At 34.8% G+C, this 20832-nt stretch overlaps 1 protein-coding gene across 3 annotated transcripts in view; it reads right to left on the bottom strand.

Annotated features, from left to right (window-relative positions):
• The window catches only part of LOC126967521 (furin-like protease 2), a 325069-nt gene that overhangs the window by 94010 nt on the left and 210227 nt on the right, over positions 1-20832 (bottom strand). For 2 of the 3 annotated variants that reach the window (XM_050812023.1, XM_050812024.1), the window contains exon 2: positions 13429-13491. The exons of the other annotated variant lie outside the window; for it this stretch is intronic. The gene's annotated coding sequence lies outside the window, so the exon portion shown is untranslated. The remainder of the gene's footprint in view (positions 1-13428; positions 13492-20832) is intronic. 3 annotated transcript variants of the gene reach the window in all.

Here is a 20832-nt window from a genome sequence, read left to right as displayed (position 1 = left end):
TGTACAAATTTAATTTGCACCAAAATTTATGGACGATGCGGGACTCGGACCTGCGCCTCTCAAGTTCCGTCCGAGCGCTCTTACCAATTGAGCCAACCCTCCGAGTGATACATCGACCGTAAATCTTGGTATGACTTGCTCAAATCTCTGGTTGTGGCTCCATTACTTCTAAGGTTTGTCAAATACTCTCCGGATATAAAGCCAAATTAAATATTACAATACCACAGAATCGCAAAAATCAGTTCGACAAGGAATGTTTTCCTACTTCCTTTCTACGTTACAGGGTATCAGTCAAATGCACCGAGCATTTACAAGATTAAGACGTCAATGCAATGGTGGTTTCGACCATCATCATAAAGCGATTGCTATACAAATAGCTGGCCAGCTTGCGCGCAGAGCAAACATCGTCTGCATGCTATCAAATAACCAATATACAGTCCAATAACATAATCCCATCAAGACTCCGAATCCAAATCACAATACATACATACGAAATTTCACCGGCCTTAATAATTACTGACTACCGCGGTACCCGAGCATCGCTCCATGAATAAAACATCGCTCATAGAATTGTAGCACCAATCGATAGCCAATTTCGATAGGTCCGTTGCCAAAGTTGCACAACTCAGCATCGAGTGCCAACCAGTCTGGCCGCACCGGAGGCATCTCTGCCTAGGTGCCTCTAGGCTACCCGAAGACAAACAAGCTCTTTGTAAGCCGACGGCGAAGCGGCAAACGTTGACAACTAATAATGGGATTAATTACGCCGCACCAGTTTTGGTTTGCTACGCCGGCTGTCTAATTAATTAATTACATAAATGCACTTTGCTTTTGTATAATCAAGATGCAATGATTAAATTAACAGTCTTGAATGTTAAGTTGGCAAATGTTTGTGTTTCATTATAGCTTGCCGAGATTAGAGCACTGGAGCATTTCGAATCTGCTAATGAGCTTTGTATTATTCTTAATGCTGTAAAAGACTAGAATATTGACTTTGGGTCATTACTTCCTAGACAAAAGGCTTAAAATGATAGTAGGTCAGTAAAAAGCAGAAAAAGAAAGTTATTGAAACAGATTCTTATGGAATAGGAAGACAACCGATACACGATACACTTGGTCATCAGGAATGACCGGCGCCCAACTTGCCTTTTACTTATCCCTCCTTTGAAGGTGCCCATGACAGTTTGGTTGTACGGGAAATAAAGTTCCATGAAAAATATATATAAGGGTGTTTTTGAGTTCGTGACGTACGGCGCGAAGGTATTAGATGCATATGAATAAACTCTAGACAAATAAACTTTAGATGTGGTAGAAGATAAAGCAAATTCAGACTTCAAGCCTATGAAAGTGCAAATTAAGTGATTTTTCACATCACAAAGGAATCACGAGAAAATTCTCACAAATGCAAAAAAAATGACAACATAATTTGATTTTATTGTTGATAACCCCACACCTTCTACATCTTAAAGCTATTAAAATAATTCGACGAAATTTCTGTTGATACAGAATTAGAATTCCAGTCACAAACGCTACAATAAAATTGATCCCTTTAATCTAAAATACATATCAAAGAGTACCCTGGGAGAAACATACCCTTTCTTTGTAATCATTATTCGAGTCCTCGTACGTATAATATTGGAAAGAATAAGAATACAATTCAATATTGAGATGTCAACCACGTAGCAAGCCGCGCTCAGGTAAGTGCTCGAAATAGCAGCGATCATAAAATAACAATAGGAAAATATTCTTTAAAGCAATCGCTATTGCTATGTGTTCGTTGGCCCAGAACTTTGAACTGACGTCGTGCGCGATCGACTCGGTGTGGCCAGAAAAACAGCAGGTAAAATGAAATATGATATAATAAAAATTGTAACTGAATCACGGTGGGCCAGGAGTAATAATTCACTATGTTGGACTTTGATTAACCTACGTTGAATGTCCAAATAGTCTTGGGGAGCGTTTACGGGCTTAGGATCTGAAAAACAATAGTAACCTTGAAACTAAAAGGAAGCTTTAAGAGCTAAATCACACAACGCACTGGCAGATGACCGATGCGGTGCATGGCAATACAAATTGATAACTTGCTTCAATAGACGTTCACACTTCAAAGTCCCCAAATTTGGAACACGCAGGCAGCAAACTAGCGAGTACGAACTACAAGATAACTAATAATGGGAATTAAAGTATGAAATTGCCGTTTCATCGCACTACTTCAGTTAAAAAAAAATTCCAAGATTCAAGGTACAAGATTACAAAGTGAAACTTTTTACAGATGTCATGTGAAACATTCTAGTTCTGTACAACATTGGATAGTTTTACTTTCAAATATTCTTTTTTTTAGTCGGCTTTAAAAGTAAAAGTTTATTAATTAAAAAATAATAGTAGTACAATCTTAAGCAAGGGGAGAATGTTAGAGATTATGGCCAGTTAGCAGGCGCGAGACATAGTCGTGGCATTATTTATTTATTTGGATCATCAACATTACATATATTTATTGAAACTCATGCTTAGTACAATTCTGATATAAATAACAATTAAAGATGAACATATCATTCGATGGAAGTAGTGTGGTATATACAGTCAAAAATTCCTAAGTACAGAATGAAATGGTTTAAGGAATCGAGAATAACAACAAATTTAATAAATTAAATGCAGAGAGCTATTTATTTTATAAGTCTATTTGATAACCTCTTCAAAAAAGATTAATGCTGTCACTCAGTTTATCCATTATAATTTATTACCTAGTTACAATGCCGTTTTCCAATAGTCAAACAAAAAAAAATGCCATTTACTAAACATGTATTTTTCTGCCTGCTTTTCATTTCAGTTGTGACACCAATACCAATGGACTCTCTGAGGAGGTTAAGTGTAAATAAATAAGTAAGCCACAGGCTTCCCTTAAATCAATTACAGTAAATGGCAACCAATAAACCACAACGCCTATTTCGTAGCCAATCACCAATGGTGAAAGAAATATAATTTATTTCCTATAAGAGAGCTTCTGAACTTTGTTTCCCCGAACAAACAAAAACAAACGGCGACTAAGTGTCACTGTACTAATGTGTTATTTGTAAATAATACGTCCTACGTTTCTCTATTGTTTCCGCTTTTTATAGAGATCATTAGTGTACCATTAATCATCGTATATAGCATTGTGCGCAGAGCTCGAGTTATTTATAATCTCTGACAAGTTGATACTTGAGTACGTTATGGAGACAAAGTTAATATAAGTTCGATAAACTTAGAAACAAAGACGTTGTGTAACTTATTATGGTTCGCGTCGACTGACTCATCGTTAGCTCAAGTCTGGTCACATATGGGAGAGATCAAAAGTCCGTTCACATCGTTATCAGCTATGTTCTCATCTCTCCGAATTGTCGGAGTCTAGTCTCCGGAGTTTCTCATCTTATTTTGTCATGTAGGGAAACTGTAATGTTCAGTCTAAAGGTTGATCACTTCGTGGTGGCATCGATATAAGTATCAAGAAACGTTCAGTCCTGTGGTCACGGTTATGGCCTACTATACAATGTACAAATTCTGTCTCTGGATAGAACCAGCTTCTTTCATTTCACATTACACAACGATGAGTGGCTTGAATTACGCAGATACAAGCCATCTGCTGTAAGCGTGACTGTTTGGCATTACGTAGTGTATCTGTTCTCTTTGCATCTATGCAAGTTCGTCGGTTTAATACAAAGGTTTAATACAAACAGGTATATTTCATCCACTGGACATCACACCAGATTGCGAATCACCAGCACTACGCAGATATTTGGCATTTCACAAGCGCGATTCGCATGCTTGCCGCGCACAGCCGTTTACTCTAGTACATACTCTCACTTTATTTCGTCTCTTCCAATCAGGTGGGCAACTAAGCCTTCTGTCCCACTTTTATAAAATAAAAATCTTTTCGTAATTTAATCTTTGGCAAAAGAACATAAAATAGTACGTGTAATTACGTGGTCAGTACATGCCTGTGACAAAGAATCGACGCCTTGCGTGCGAGGGAACAGTCGACGTGTACCTTAAACCGGCGATCAAACCATTGGTGAATGAAAGACCTGTCAAACGCAATCCACAACACTGCGTTTGACTTGCGTCTTACAAATTCTCAATGAAACTTGTTTCATTAATATCTATATACACATTCCAGTGATCGTGAGTGAATGTGTGCAAATAACAATAATTTTTACTAACTTGAGTTTACTAACTTAATAAATTTTACTTAATTGAGGTTCACCGAGAGATTTGAGAATTATTGAGATTTGTAAATGTCTATTTGTACAACTCCACCTCTCTGTAGTCACATGTATAGTTTATATTTATCTGCACCAAATTTTAACCCGGTAACATTTAATAATGTGATGAACTTCTGTTTATTACCTAATAAAAACTTGCTTAAAGCTTGAGATGACCCATATATAGAAGATGAGTTATTATTTCTCTTGGTCTGTGAAACCGCAATCATAACTTTGAATTTCATAGAAGAACGTCTATAAGATTCAAAGCCAAACCACATGTGACCTAGGCTGTCAGTCACCCTGGATAATACTTTCTCCAAAATATTAAGAAATGTGGTTTTCAGGCTCATACGCAGCCAAGAAAGGCAAACAGGATCACAAATTTATCCACCGTATAAAGTTAGAATGTATGAGGCACCAAGTCACAGACCTTTTCTACTCACTTCGCGTTCCAGTCGTAGTGATCATGTCAATGTGAAGGAGCTCCTTTGTGCCACGGGACCCAACCGCGTTTCCACTTAAGAAAAGTCTCATTTAAAATATTTTTAAGCTATTCCCGACACGAAAAAAAATCTCTCGGTCTTTTATTAAACTAACCTTTTATAATAATTAAATTTTTGGGTAGGCGGAGCGTGACTTGCTTAAAAAGGTGCCCTACTCTTAGGGCACCTCGAACGAGCAGATATCGTTGACGGTTGTGTCCACTTAACGAATTTTTAATTAAAAAATTGGCTAGATGTCTTTGTGTAAATCATACTTTATCATCATCATCATCAATATTATTTTATTTATATTCTAGTTCATTTTATTTATTTAGCGTTTTAATATGGCAGTTACATGGTTATGTAGGTATTATCATTCTTTGAAAATTACTTAAGTACTTCGCCTAAGTAAGCTTAAAAAAAAAGCGTATACATAGTTTCAATCTTGATTAACTCATATGAATTTATAAGACAACATCGCAGAACTGCTCCAATGTACGTACTTACTACAAAGTAAACACAGAATAAATATCTATATTGTATAATGCCTTCCGTAGCACAAAAGAATCTCGTCTCAATTAACTATAAAAATACGTAAACATGTCGTCCACTATCCTATTATTCTCGATCAATACAGCGAATAATTTATAAAATAAAAATCCCCGACGTTTAATTATAAGTCAACAAGGATAATACAACAAAAGACCCGCTGCAGAGGCTTTTTGCAGAGCCATCTTAAGAGAGGGACTAATAAAAATATATAACAATGCACGGCATTCGTATAATTTGCAAACGTCACAGCTTAAGAAATAAACATTATTTTAAAATGCTCTTTCTCATCCACTTGCTAGATAAAAACTTAGGTTATTCGTCGTTTGCGGGATAAAGTTTTTCAAATATGCAGGCGCTGCACCTAAAGGAATTATTTATCGGGTTAAGATGCCTTTGTTAAAATTGGCTGAGATATTTTACTGTAGAACTTTTACGTTAACGTTATGTGTTATTTAATCCGAGTTGACCTAAAAACCTTGCATGACCTGCAAAGAGAGAAAATTATCATCACAGGAAGAACACCAAAGAATAATGAATTTAAGACTATTAGTTATCTTCAGGCTGATCATAAATTTTATAGGTTGTTTTTAACGGAGCTCAGAAGGGATTGTCAAACAAAAATCAGGCAGTAAATTGCTAGTGTTCACATATGGGCTTAATTTTGCTAGTCTCATTAATGTATTAAGTAATGATAAATAGCAAAAAATTGTAAGATTTGTGGAGATTGACCACCTAACGTCAAGAAATCACAATGTTTATTAATCAGTGGCACATACACCATTGCATAGAAATGCGACATTTAAAGATTAACAAACGTTCTTGAATTGAAAAGAATTAAGGTCCACTTTTGATAAGTAGGATAATTCTCAAAGAATCACATTTATCCCAATCATCGCAAAAACTTATGAAGTAAAACAAATGAAGTTGAAGAAAAGATGAAGATACGTACAAGAATCAAAGCGCTCGGTCTCACCTAGCTACTAAGATCAAGCATACAATAATTGCTCATTGAAATGTTCTTCACGTTCGATTAGAAATTAAGCTGGCTTTAAAAACGAAGCTATTTAAAAGTTCGTCGGTTGCTGCTCGAAGTTTGCGGTACAAACTTTGTGACTCATTAGCGGCTGCAGTTCATAAGGTCACTCGGACTGGATTTAATTATGGGCAACCGAATGGGGCGAGAGTGCCCGCAAATATTCCCAACACTTTTATTATGTTTAATTTTCAAACAAAACAGCATTTGAAATAGCTTCTTCCTTTATCATCCAAATTTCCTTTTGATCTGAATTTTCCTTACCGAAGGTTTAAAATCATAGTGCTAACATGCACACTTGTGTGGCTTGTTTCTGGATTTGTTTAATTCTTATAAAGAACACCTACATTTACGTTATTATTGAAAATTGCTTCAAATTATCCAGAATAACGTTTTATCACTAGGGATTTAAAAATCTGTTATTCAACAAGGGTGATATCCAAAATAATCAAGACAATAGATCGACGACGATTAAAATACGACATACAAAGTAAGCTATCGTAGCGGTCCCGATACAAATTAAGGGGAACGTATAGGTTTCCTGTGATCGCTCATGCTAATGTAGCCTTTGATCTGGTATGCGTCTCTCAGCGTCTCGGCTCCCGACCTATAAACACGTTTCACGAGCTCGCCTTCTTGTAAAGCTTTGCTCTTATGTCACGACGTGTATGTCAGGCGCTTGTGTCCTGCCGTAGCTAACGGCATGCGATTGAATAGAAGACTGTGATGCTTTCCGTGTCTTTACTATGTTCCTCGTTAGGTTTATTTGGTATTCGGAAACGTTGCGGTAGCAAACATAGACTGTCTCTTCAAGGATTTCAACCACCCGTGAATGAAATGGCTTTATTGAGCTTACGGCCACGTTCAATATCCAGTTTCTTGTTTAAGATTATTTATAATCAAAATTTTATTGGATTCGTCAATAGATCTTTAATCTTCATATTAATATGTAAATATTAATTTCCAAATCCTTATCGTATTGAAAACGTGATATCGATAGAATTGATTAGATCGGTTGTTGATTGATGATGATATTATTATATGATATACATTAGCCAGCTTTGATCTTTAATAAGGCCTATAGTTGATTTATTGTCTGCAATCAAATAAATATGAAAAAATAATAATTAAATAAGTAACTTTAGACTGAAGGTAATAAAAAATTTCTTCATACAGGAAAAATACCTCAGCTCGAAAATTTGTACATTAATGAATTTCATTAAAACGCGTTCTAATTGAGGTATTCATGAAATCCAGCGCCGCGTCGCATCTAGAATACTCCGTAAAGAGAATATTTCAGGTCATTTTGCGTTGTTTTTGTCTCGTAGTTGATGCCGTGACGCTGAGTGGCCGGTTCGTCGCGAGGCGATGGTCGAACAATGGAGGCACTGTCACCGACACTCCCGGCTCTCGGGCCGTGATGCCGTGGAGGCGCATAATAAACCTTCTTAGTGATTCCTTTTGTTTAAAATGGCCGCCGCTAACGATGTTTTAAAATGACGCTCTGGAATGAATTATTACTTCACTAGTATTATGAGTTTTAATATTTTTTGTTAGTCGTCGGCGAGCCAACATGGTGCTCAGTTGTTTTTTCGGCCTCATTGGTGTTCACAATAATAAGGAATTGTGGATCTAGGTGAAATATTTACTAATAGGAAACCCAGCTAATGTTTTTATTCATGAATTTGTATGTTTGTGACAGTTAACAATTGTAACAAAGTCAACTTACTGATAGGCATGTTCAGGATTAATTAACAAACAATTCCTGGATTATAAATACCTATTCATAAACTAGAGACCGTATACAATAACGGTTGTTACGTTATAAACCTTATGTCCCCACCATGGAACCTTCTCTTTTTCTCTCTCTGTAACCTGCAAAATTTAATTATAACTTCTATATTTTTTTATTTAATTGATACATAGTAACATGATAGATAGTGTTCAGATCAGCGCTGGTTATTATTAGAATAGTAATCACCATTATGCTGAAGTGTGAACAAGTAGTGGCAAGCATTTTGTAAATATAATACTAATTTAATTTGTAACCAAAATTTATGAACAATGCGGGACTCAAACTCGCGACCTCTCGGATACCATCCAAGCGCCCTTACAAACTGAGCCAACCGTTCGAATGACATATTGTTCGTAAATCTTGGTATGTCTTGTTCAACTCTCTTCAACTGTAAAGTTGATCCTGTGGATGGAGCCACAACCTGAGAGTATGTTTATTATCTTTGCCACTGTTATTTCTAATTTATGGTAAAATAAACTTTTTTTAAATTTTTCTATACTGATTTCTGTAGCATACAACAAACAAACATTATTATGTTGGTTTCAATCCTTGAATATGAATATCAAGCTGTGCAATTGTGCACACCGAAAAAATCATCATTAAACATCTTATAGCACCGAGGAAACAAACTTCATACTGTATGCCTGTAATTATTCCTTTATAATAAAAGATGTACTTTTCATACTCTTCTTTTCCCCCATGTAAATGAACTTGAAATTCGCGTTTCCAATTTCCATCGTTGTTAATACACAACACCTAACTCGAAACTCACGTATCAACTGTTACGGACAATATAATTGCAAGCTGTACATTGTTCGCTAAGTGAGGCAATCCACGTCCCGTACTAAAGGCGTAGCGTAATGTATGCAAAACGAGCTAATACAATCTATCCGGGCGCCGCAGTAAATTCGACATCGGTTGACGTTTATCCGGAGCAGCATCCGTTACAATAACGGTCGCCGGTTGCGATATACCGGCGAACATTTGTTCCACTTTGAAAACTGCACTCTAAGCGTGCGTCGGGAAATATAATACAGATACGGGAAAATACTGAGCTCTTGTAAATCTTTAATGCTTAGATATCTTTATTTATTTGTCTGTTTGCGCGGACGATACCTCTTATTTTTATTTCCTAGCCAATGTAAATCAACCTATTCTTATTTTTACCTTTTTCGACTTGCATTTATGAAGTTTGTCTGTGAATTTGGACTGAGGGACGGAGCGTGTGACGTGAATACCAACCAGGGTCAGTAACCGCGATGCGCTGTCTGGTCACACAATCTGGTGCCCGGATACTCGCTCCCGACACTTGAACAAACTTGTATTCCCTGATACTGTTATAATTTTAGTTAAATATTTAATATCACCGTTATTTTCCGTGCTCCCGTTTTATCACAACGATAGTACTTTGGTTGAAATAACACCTATATACAGTAAGTATACTTTTAAATGCTTGAAATTTTTAACGTTCCGTATCCAAAGAGTAAATAGCAAGAGCCCCTGTGTCAGTCAGCGGGCTGTATCAAATAAATCACAATGGCGAAAAATCAAGGTGGGGTTTCGAAGCACAAACGTGAAAGTCACTTTTTATTTCGAGGGTTTGGAAGACTGGGCATCACAAAATTGTAATTATTATGAATGACCCACTGCTGACAATGTGAAAGATGTGAACTATTTATACTATTTGATCTTAGTTCGTGAATTCAAATTTATTAATTTTTATTCAAAAAATGATTTAATCACTAATTTCATTTCAAACACTACCACCGATTCGAATGAATATGCCTCAGAACGAAAGAAACTCGGCCGGTTTTTGTTACTACCAATTTATATATTTTTTTTAATAAATTGGCTGAAGGCCGTCTCTCCGTTTTCACGATGTGGTAAGAAAGAAAAAATCTCATTAAGAAAGTCATTTATGTTATTGTAACTTTTACCATACAACTCGTATAACTTTTGTTCGTAACTTTTTTGAATTGTACATTTTCGTTTACAACATGATCTCAAGAAAGATCAACATACGCTCGAAGTGGTACAACAGGCTTTCTGCCCTGTCAATGATCTATATTCTATACTAATGCTATTTGGAGCCTTACTAAAATCTTTGAAAAAATAATTTTAAGTTAGTAATTTAACTTACTTAACTCTCATAAGTTACTTCATTTTAAACTAGCTTCACTACGTGACGTTCAACAACGGATGCAGGTGTTGAGCTCATCAAGAATATTTTTGATGCTTGGGAGGAATCGCAGAATGCACTTGGCATCTTCTGTGATTTATCTAAGGCTTTTGATTCTGTTCAACATTCAACTTCAACAATAAGTTATTTAACAATAAGTTATTGGCACTAAACCAGTACACGATGTCAGATAGAGCATTGTTTACTTCGTCATAATATAAAACTTCGTTTCACTTTGAATATAAGTGAAGTGTCATCCGCAAACAATACCACCTTGTGTGTTTTTCCTACAAGGTTAGGTAGATCATTTATATAAATTAGGAAGAGAAAGGGTCCAAGAATAGACCCTTGTGGTACCCCCATACTGAGGAGTCCCAGGAGATCTCCTGCCATTCACATCGACACTCTGAATCCTATTATTTAAATAAGAGATCAGAAGATCGAGAGCAGATCCTCTTATACCATAGTGACATAGCTTCCTGACCAGTTGAACACAATCAAAAGCCTTAGATAAATCACAGAAGATACCAAGTGCATTCTGTGATTCCTCTCAGGCCTCAAAAATATTCCTGATGAGTTCAACACCTGCATCCGTAGTCGAGCGATCCCTAGTAAAGCCAAATTGTTTTATATGAAGTAATGAAGAATGGGTGGTAATTTTTGACTTGCAATAAGTGATGTCTCATCCAATTTTGAATAAAAACATTTGAATTTGAATTGAATATGAAGATCACATCCTCATTAGCGCAAGGGAATCTTGATCTTATGCTTCACACACTATGGTTGATACTGACATTACCACCTGTTAAACTTCTTTATTATTTACTACGCTGTTCGATATCATTCGAGAATAATTCTTAAAACAGTTGTATATAAAACGCAAAGCGTAGCTTTGCATTCAATAAAGACTTTTGTTTGTTTTTAATAAATAAAAATGTATGAACATTAGCTCAATAATCGATTTCATAAATAATCTCAACAGCTGAATATACCATCACTGGATAGTAATAATAATAGTATTGACATACTTTAACACAAATTTTCCTGCCCCAAACTAGGCATAATATAGGCTATATTTTAAACATTTACTTTAGGTAAACCTGAGCCAAGTAAGCGCGCATAGTATATAATATACTCGTCGCATTAGAACGTTTTTTCTCAAACAAATTCGCATGCTATTAACATTGACTGGATTACCGAAAGCTTTTCATCTAACGCATTAATCCCGTATTAAATTTTCTTTGTCTACACACGAGGCCTTTTATTACGTAAATGTAGACGTAACTCGAATCAGGATCAGTGCACGGCGTTCGAGTGATTAAGGCCTACGATGTAATTTTATCGTCGTTCAAATTTCAATAATGATTTAGTGCTCTTAATTGAAGTCTTTAAGTGTCTATCTATATCGTTGAGGCAGATATTGTATTCGCAGTAGGGATTGAGATTATGTGGGAAGAAATTGAATTTAGTGTTAAAAATATCAATAGATTTATGTAACAGTAGAGAGTAAATATGAAATAGCACATAAATGATGAGCCTGCAAGCCGCTTAAGAATCTACCTTTATTTATATATAGAAACTATTAATATTACATAAAGGTAAAATAAGTAATAAGTATTACACTAGGCTAGACAGTTCCTAACGATACTTATTGCATAGTGAAGTTGTAAGACATATTAAAATTACAAAAAAATACAAAAGTTAAGGAGCCAATTAACTTACCGATACAAAAAAACCTTTAGACGCAATTACATTTGTTAACAAAAGATACAAATCGTACATATTATATCGAAATATGTCTAATTGGTTATAACATTCATTGTGTGATCTGCAAGCTGTTATCAGAAATTGGTGGAGCGATTAAGTATGTTTGGATATTGTCAAAAAAGTTATTAATTATTTTGTACAAGAACGTCTACGTTCACGTCTTAATTCTGTAGTATATCCATAATCGCGGCACAGAGTTCCTAAATTTGTACCCTAGTCTCCTTAAAAATTTATATTGGATTCACTCAATCCGGTTAATATAGGTTCCATGCCGGAGGAGCATATTCCAGATGGCGTCTAAATAACGAGTTGTATAACATGATGGACGTATTTATATGTTTAAAGTCTCTAGATTATCGGAAAACAAAACCCAGCATTTTGTAAACCTTAGCTGTAATATTTTCAATATGAGAGGCTTAGTTCATTTCACAGTTGAGTAGTACTCCTAGGTCTCTGGCATTGGTCACTCTATCAACTGTAATGTTATTTAACCTATAATAATAACGGATCGGTCGTTTCTTTCGAAAATGTGTTATGGCATGACATTTTCCTATATTTATCTTTAGATAGTTAGCAGAACAATATTCATAAAATGTATTTTACTCCTCTTGAAACTGTCGACAATATTCAACAGAATCAACTTTACAAGAAAATTATATCAAGCAGTTTGTCGATCATGTGCACTTGCAATTTTTTTTTTACTTGACATTGAAATGAAACGGTTAAAACGCAACAAAGTCACGTCAATACGATTTCAATCTTTTAATTTATGAAAATAAGGGTCGAGACGAGCAGGGCGTTCAGCTGATGGTAATTGATACGCCCTGCCCATTACAATGCAGTGCCGCTCAGTATTCTTGAAATACTCAAAAATTCTGAGCGGCACTATAACTGCGCTCGTGACCTAGAGACATAAGATGTCAAGTCTCATTTGCCCAGTAATTTCACAAGCTACGGCGCCCTTCGGACCGAAACAGTAATGCTTACACATTACGGCAGAAATAGGCGCCGTAAAAACCCATAATCTAGCTTAATCTACTTTTAAAGTAGGTTTGTCCTTGAAGCTTTTTTTATATGAAACTAAAACGAAATGTTAAACCGTACAAGGATACATACTCGTACAGAAATGGTTGTCTAGTATAACATTTATATCTAGCACTGTTTAGTCGCATCTTTTAATTTTCAATCAATGGTGGATTTCACGTCGAAATTAATTAATTTAATAAAAGTCACTGCTGGTTTCGTTATATTTCATTATATATGCTATGTAATGTGACACGCGAACCTGCTCTTCCAGGATGCTAATAACCCCCAAAGCCCACCACCGAATGTAGCGAGAAAACCATAAATCTTATTACTAATAATACCTTCTTACATACCAAGAAAATAATTACTAAGACGTTTGAAGTTTGCCCGTTGGACTGAACGAATTGTTGTCGTACCTGGAATAATAAAAAAAAAATATGTCGTCAAAGTTGTATTCAATTCAAACAAATACTTGAAATGAAATGATATGAAAATGAATTTATTTTGTAAGAAAAACTGACACATTCACACAAAAAAGTTAATGAGAACAAAATATATGCTTAATCTAATACTTAACTTACTACTAAAGTAACAAAAGCAAAACTTGATGTGGCAGTGGTCTTACAAAACTGGAGTCCACTCAGTTATAGTTGTGTCCATACATTATGAGCACAACACTGATTTTCAGTGACCCCATTGTGTGAAGTTTGGAGCTGAACTGACATATTTCAGCAAATTATAATATATAATAAAATGTTACTAAAAATAAATAATGACAATAACAAAACTAATAAAAAACGTATGTGTGTAAATATATAAGGAAGAAAGAATAATAATAAATACGAGTAGCTATTTTATATAAAACAATGAAATTTAAACAGTGCCCACGAAACCAAATATATAATCAACTTAAAATAGATACAATATTATCAGACGGAACCACATGTATGTATGTAGTGAAACTTGTTGATGAAAAAACACATCTACTGTTCGCGGGGCATGTGAAGGACACGCGAGATAAAACTTCGTTTAATATAGAACTTTTGTTGCCAACAAATCAGTCAGCATCATCAGCATCTCATGGACACTCTTGTGATTTTATTCTATAAAAAATAATGTTTTGTATGTTAGGTCCCTATTCGTTCCGAAGATTGATCAGCTAATGATGAAACTGCAATTAGTGTTCTGAGAACGCTCATAACGGTTCCCGGTGTGATAAAATTCATTTAGAGATGTATTTGGCGACTCTTTATTTCTTTAAACCTAACGTGGTATTGCAATGATGCCGTGTACAGCTAGTTTTCTATTTAATTTTTGACTCATTAAGAAAGTTATAAAAAATCTAATTAGTTATTCATATTAAACTATTATTTTAATTTGATTTCTAAACGACGGGGGACACATAAAAGGCAAAAACAAAATCGTTGTTTTTATTTAATTCCGAGCGTTTTGATATTTATTCACCTTGCAAAGCTTCTCTGGACTTCCACAGTTAATTTAAGAGCAAAATTAGCTAAATCGGTCCAGCCGTTCTCGAGTTTTAGCGAGACTAACGAACAGCAATTCATTTATATATATATATATATATATATATATATATATATATATATATATATATATATATATATATATATATAAATATAGATTATTATCATGACATGACTAAAATTGCCCGCTCCTAATAAGGTCTAAATAGACCACGTATCGCTTGCCACAACAATTTTGATCGCTACGAACATCCCTACTAATATTATAAATGTGAATGTAAGTTTTTTTGTTACGTTTACACGCCTAAACCACTAAACCGATTTTGATGAAATTTAGTACAGTTATAGACTAGAGCTGTAGAAGAATTATTATTTTAATACTATCTTAAAAAATACACCACGCTTTTTTTTATAATTAAATATATTTTTTTTACACTATTTTCCATTTAAATTTATTTTTAGTTGAATTTTATTATCATTTATTTTTCATTTTTTAGTTAAATTTTCTATACAAGCGTATTTTTAAAACTACTAAGCACTTTAACATCAATTCCTGCCTTATCGACTCTATAGTTTTTATCTATATAAAAACTATGTAAATTGACAAAAGTCTTAGTTTGCAAATTGAATAATGGAATAATCTTATCAAATTAGTGTATTGCCATCTGTCCTCGATAAATATACAAAGTTTGAATGAAATCTGGCCGTTTAAAGTGGGTCAAAATGGCGTCTAAAGGAATCAGTTACAAACATACAAGTGAAGCTAATATAAAGCGTATAAAAATAAAAAATGCTGCTGCTGAAATAAAAAAAAATAAAAAATATAAAAGTAACTATTCTATGCAGACGAAGTCGCAGGTTAACGCTAGTAAGTTATATATATGAAAGAAGCGTTCGGGAATGGTAGTTGTCGTGACGTAATAAATTTTTAAGTAAAGTGTCAGGTGAGAGATTGATGGTCCAATAGCGAGGTCTGGCCAACGGCTGCCCTCAATCACAGTCGGTCTACATCGACGGATAAGGAATCCTATTGTCGAAGACGTATTACGTGTGAACAGATACTGCGAGAATCCCTGGATTTTTTATATTGCATATTGCTGTGGTAATCGATATTTGTTATATAGGTACTTTAGGAATTTTGTTTTTATGGGAAAGCAGGATAACCGAACGTACGGGTCAAACTGATTTTAAATTATCACCGCCGCCCACATCCTTTTGCAACACCAGAGGAATCCCAGGAATGTTAGTAAATAATAGAATACTTTTTATTAAGTACATATCTTATACTGATATAATAGAAAATTTCATTTAAAATTTATAACTGTCCTTAAGTAATAATTCCTGTGTTATGAAGTCAGGCCTTCATGACACAGGAATAATAATATTTTAGATTCCGGTGATGATGTGAATGAATGGTACGAATCGGACATATTTTTTGTCATTCGTAAAAAAATTAACGTACATTTGAAGAAACCCGAGCACCACAAGACACAACGTGGTTCAAGATAATATGTATAGATACGCATAAGTCGAAAGTAAAATTTCACAAGTTTAAAATTAATTGGATCCGCCATTAAAAACATAGGCCAACGAACAAACTTCCGTTTCAGCAAGGGGCAAATGTTATACATCCAAAAAGCCCTGCCTGGAGCTGAGGAAAGGAAATGAGAAAGTTATCACAGCATCTAAATCCTAACCCGGGGCGCTGAGCGTTCCTCTAATAGATATAAAATCCATGTAAGTATAATTCAATTCCGTCCCGAATGGCCGGTGTAGAGGGATTTGGGAGCAATTGAAACTTCGCTGAAACAAAGGAGGGAATAAAACCTTACATGGGAAACATATTTAACTTAAATAATATTAGCTTTCATTAGAATCACCCGATTTGATATTTATACAGGATTTTATTAATATTGGCGAATAAGGCTTCCAAAGGCTAATCCAATATAGCTACGTATTTCTGTTTACATTTATAAGCTCAATGATAAATACATTATGCCTTTAAGAAATTACGTACGTACGTACGGTATGATACGTTTGCTTCATATAATTTATTTTAAGAATAATAAATGATAATCTATAAGATCTCTCCTCCAAGAATTCTCTTAAAAATATTTTAAACAATAAAAAATTAATTAAGGTATTTTTATGTCACTCTTTTGACAAAAGAACAGAAATCTGTTCAAACCAATAGAAATTTCAAATATTATATTTTCTAAAAGGCAGGCAACGCAGCGCAAACTTCCCTACGAGATCGAATCAGAAATAAGGAGATCCGTAGGAGAACCAAAGTCACCGACATAGCTCAAAAGATTTCGAAACTGAAGTGGCAGTGGGCAGGGCACATAGCTTGACGCACAGATGGCCGTTGAGGCACTAAATCCTCGAATGGCGAACACTTACCGGAAGACGTAGTGTTGGTAGGATCAGGGCAGCGCAGGACCAATCGTCATGGCGATCTTTGGGGGAGGTCTTTGAGAGGTTATGATGAGGTAACGCTCCTGTGATACCTCTGGTGTTGCGAGAGAATGCGAACGGTGGTGATCACTTATCATCAAGTCACCTTTACTCTCGTTTATCCTTTTTTTTTCCATAAAACAAACAATCTTGTACACAATATAATTGTATTTGTTTGAACGTACTCAACTAAAACACGTGTGTGATTTATATACACACAGCATTAATATAATGTAAATTTGTTGATACAAGTTGCTCGCAAGTTATAACAAACTTCTATCAACAAGAAAACTTTCGAGAGTACCAAATTGAAGCGAGCACTGTCTGCGATTCGAGTACAAAAGTAAATTTAAATTATTTAAAATTAAGTGTACACAACAGGGACGGCGGAGAGACGCGACGAAAAGTTTTATAAACAAGCATAACGATGCCTTAGAGTTTTGATAACAGCCGCGGAAAGTTGGTAACGAGGGGTGGTGGCTGGAGTTGGCTGGCGGAGGCACCGGCACCCGAGTAACAGGAGTTGGACTGCGAACCTTGTACGATTATTGTTATGCCACCTGCGACACCTATTCACTTCTAACAACCAACAATCTAAGTACGAGATGAGTACAATAATAATACAAATACTGCTGTACAAACTGCCGTTGTTCTAACAATGATAATATGATGCTATATAGGTACCAGTGTTTTTTAATCTTATTTATTTAGCGATTGCATTACAGCTTGAAAAATTCTGGCGAACCCTTAACAGTCAGATAAATAATTTATAATTTAACTTTAAAAGACTACCACAAGCATTAAAACACAAGAATTCTATTGTGTTTGTTGTTACTTTATTGTAAGAGAGATCGAGAAAAAATTACAATACACAAAAAATATAATTAAGACTTTTCATTTTCCTTTGAAGGGATGAGTTAGTACAACTGTAGGGTCTCGCTCTCTTGTTAAAACCTACATCAAATAAGGGGGTTAAGCTATATCTCCCATTAACCCTTTTTGGAATATACTGCAGGTCAGAAAACCTCCAAGTAGGTACACATCACGTACCCTTCCAACTATAAGGGGGCAAGCCTCATTTAGCATACTAGAAAACTGTCATTATGTAGACAGGACTTTATCATATGTCAGTTTGATGTATTAACAAGCACTACCAACGTCATGAACATAAGATATCCCAATTAATAAATACATTTATTAAACTACTTACTGTGTTAATAATGTTATTTTATATAATTACTACTATAATTAGAAATGACTGTAATAGTATTTAATATTCAGATCTTTAGTTAACTTGATTCGTATAAGTTAGTTGATACTACAGTTGTGCCAACTAACAGTTGGTAGCATCATCACGGTAGACGGTCGTGCCCTATATAAACCAGAGCGCTAAGTTCTAGTAGACATTACTTATTGTAAATTCTAAGGAGTAACGCTGCCCAAATTGTATTGAGTCAGTTATTTATAATTATTAGTGGAAACTGTAAACTACAGATATGTATTTCAATTTTAAGTGCGTTTAAATCACCAACCCCTTCTACACATATTTAAAAGAATACTCGAGCGATTTTTTTTTATGGAATAGGAGGACAAACGAGCGTACGAGTCATCCGTGTCGTTTTTTGGGGCTGTTAGGGACTGCGCACACTTATTCAGCTCCATTCGCGTTTCGCTGAACGATTTTGGTCACACTTATACAGCTCAGCTTCTATCTGCCGCGTACGGAACTTTAAATTACGTCTGCACTCTTTAATCTTTGCGTGCATAATAATTACGTCAAATCAATGCAGGAACAATACAGGTCGCAACTTATCGACAAGGAGTCGCGAACCATCTCTGTAAAGAGCTGTTCCGCCGCATTCGACGGCGAACAGGGACAGTACGCGGCGGAACAGCGCCGAACGCTCTCTATAGCATCCGCATAATAAAAACACATTTATCCTCATTTTATGCTGGTTTGCCGCGAAAGCAGAATGGACGCGGAAAGCTGAATCGACGCGTACACGTCTCCATACAAAATTGTTGTTTTCTATGGACAAAAGCTGAAAAGAGCTGAATAAGTGCGCGTAGTCCCTTACACTGGCTGGAATAATAAGATTACTAGTACTTCAATTCTCAATTCTCAGCAAAGTGATGAGGGTATCACGGTATGCTATATTCGCGGTTTGAATTAAGATAATAATGTCACCGACATTCTACTCATAATTAATTCCAACTATTTTCATAATATTACTATGGGATCGTGCTGGTGATATTTACTTATTATAAGATTGACTATACATTCACTTAAAGTGAAATATAAAGACATAAATTTCAAGACTTTTTATTGGGAGCATAAATAATTTATGAAAATTTAATATCGGTCACAAAAATCGTCAACTCATTACTCTAAAAATGCTATTTTCATTGTAGCAATATTAGAAAAAAGAAATTGTGTATTAATAATCCAAGAAGGCTTTATAAGATACTCGCAAAATAGCTTTAAGAATGAATGTTAATAATTTTATGATAAAGTTTCAGTCGCTTTCAGGCGTTATCTCAATAGTCTGGCCGTTAATATTACAATAACTTAAAAATGTTGCTTACTTCTAAAGCTTCTTATTGTGATTATTGGAACGCGATTATTATTTTAGAATCTTCGATCATTTCCCGTCATTCCACATATATCAAGGAATAACAGAGCTTCATTTTAGTGAAAAAGGAGGAGACACTTCAAACCAAAAATGTATTAAGAGACTGTCTTAGGTTGTGTCGTGAAATCTCTTAGATATAAGATTTTAAAAAATGTACCATGGACATTCCAGCAAGTCTCTACACCGAAACACAAGGCACAAGCGGGAGGCTCTTTTGCACAAGATATCTATATAGATATCTATAACCGGGATATCTTTGAGATCGGACAGCCTATGACTAGATTATGATTATTTTATAGCAATAGCATAATGACAGAACAATCCTACTAATATTATAAATGTGAAAGTTTGTATGTCTGGATGTATGTTTGAACTTCTTTAACGCAAAATCTACTGAATAGATTTTGATGAAACTTTACAATAATACAGCTTACACACCAGAAGAACAAATAGGCTATAATTTATAAAACTATAGTTGAATTGAATTATACAAAATATAAAAGAAATGTGATTGTTACTAATGAATACAACTAGCGCCATCTCTTATCAACTAGCAAGCAAAAGATGAATACAATTTATATGGCAAAACAACGTTTGCCGGGTCAGCTAGTACTGTATAAATTGTATTTTTGAAAAGAGCGCATAAAATAGTTCTGGGACAGTTTCTTTCGCCGTTAGTTCTCTCTATGGTTGCCATTTGTTGCCAAAGCGGTGTTGTGATTGCCTTAAAAAAAGTAATCCAAAGAAATCAATTCATATAATAATTGTAACATAGAATACACGTAAAATGGCTACCAATATTTCTTTGACGTTTGCCACAAATGTCATATAGCTTTTTGTTTTATATATATATATATATATATATATAGAGCATTGGTAACAAGACCATCAGCTCAATCCAAAATACCATAAAATAAAAATATTTAAAACATTTTCCAATATGCTCGATTACAAAAAAAAAACCCCGTTAGATTAATGATGTCATATAGTCTCAAGGACTTCAATGTGAACTATGAATCAAACAAAAGAAACAACAAATAGTTTCTCATACAGCAACAGCATATTGGGTAAAAATTGCCGATGCATAAAAGAAAATTTATTGCATATTTAAATCGTTATTCAATTCAAATGAACTTTAATTTGTCCATGAAAATTTGCAATAAAAATTGATATGATGTAA

Source organism: Leptidea sinapis, chromosome 13 (genome assembly GCF_905404315.1).
Source record: "Leptidea sinapis chromosome 13, ilLepSina1.1, whole genome shotgun sequence".
In the NCBI taxonomy this organism is placed as follows: domain Eukaryota; kingdom Metazoa; phylum Arthropoda; class Insecta; order Lepidoptera; family Pieridae; genus Leptidea; species Leptidea sinapis.
This window is presented reverse-complemented; position numbering and strand designations above follow the sequence as displayed.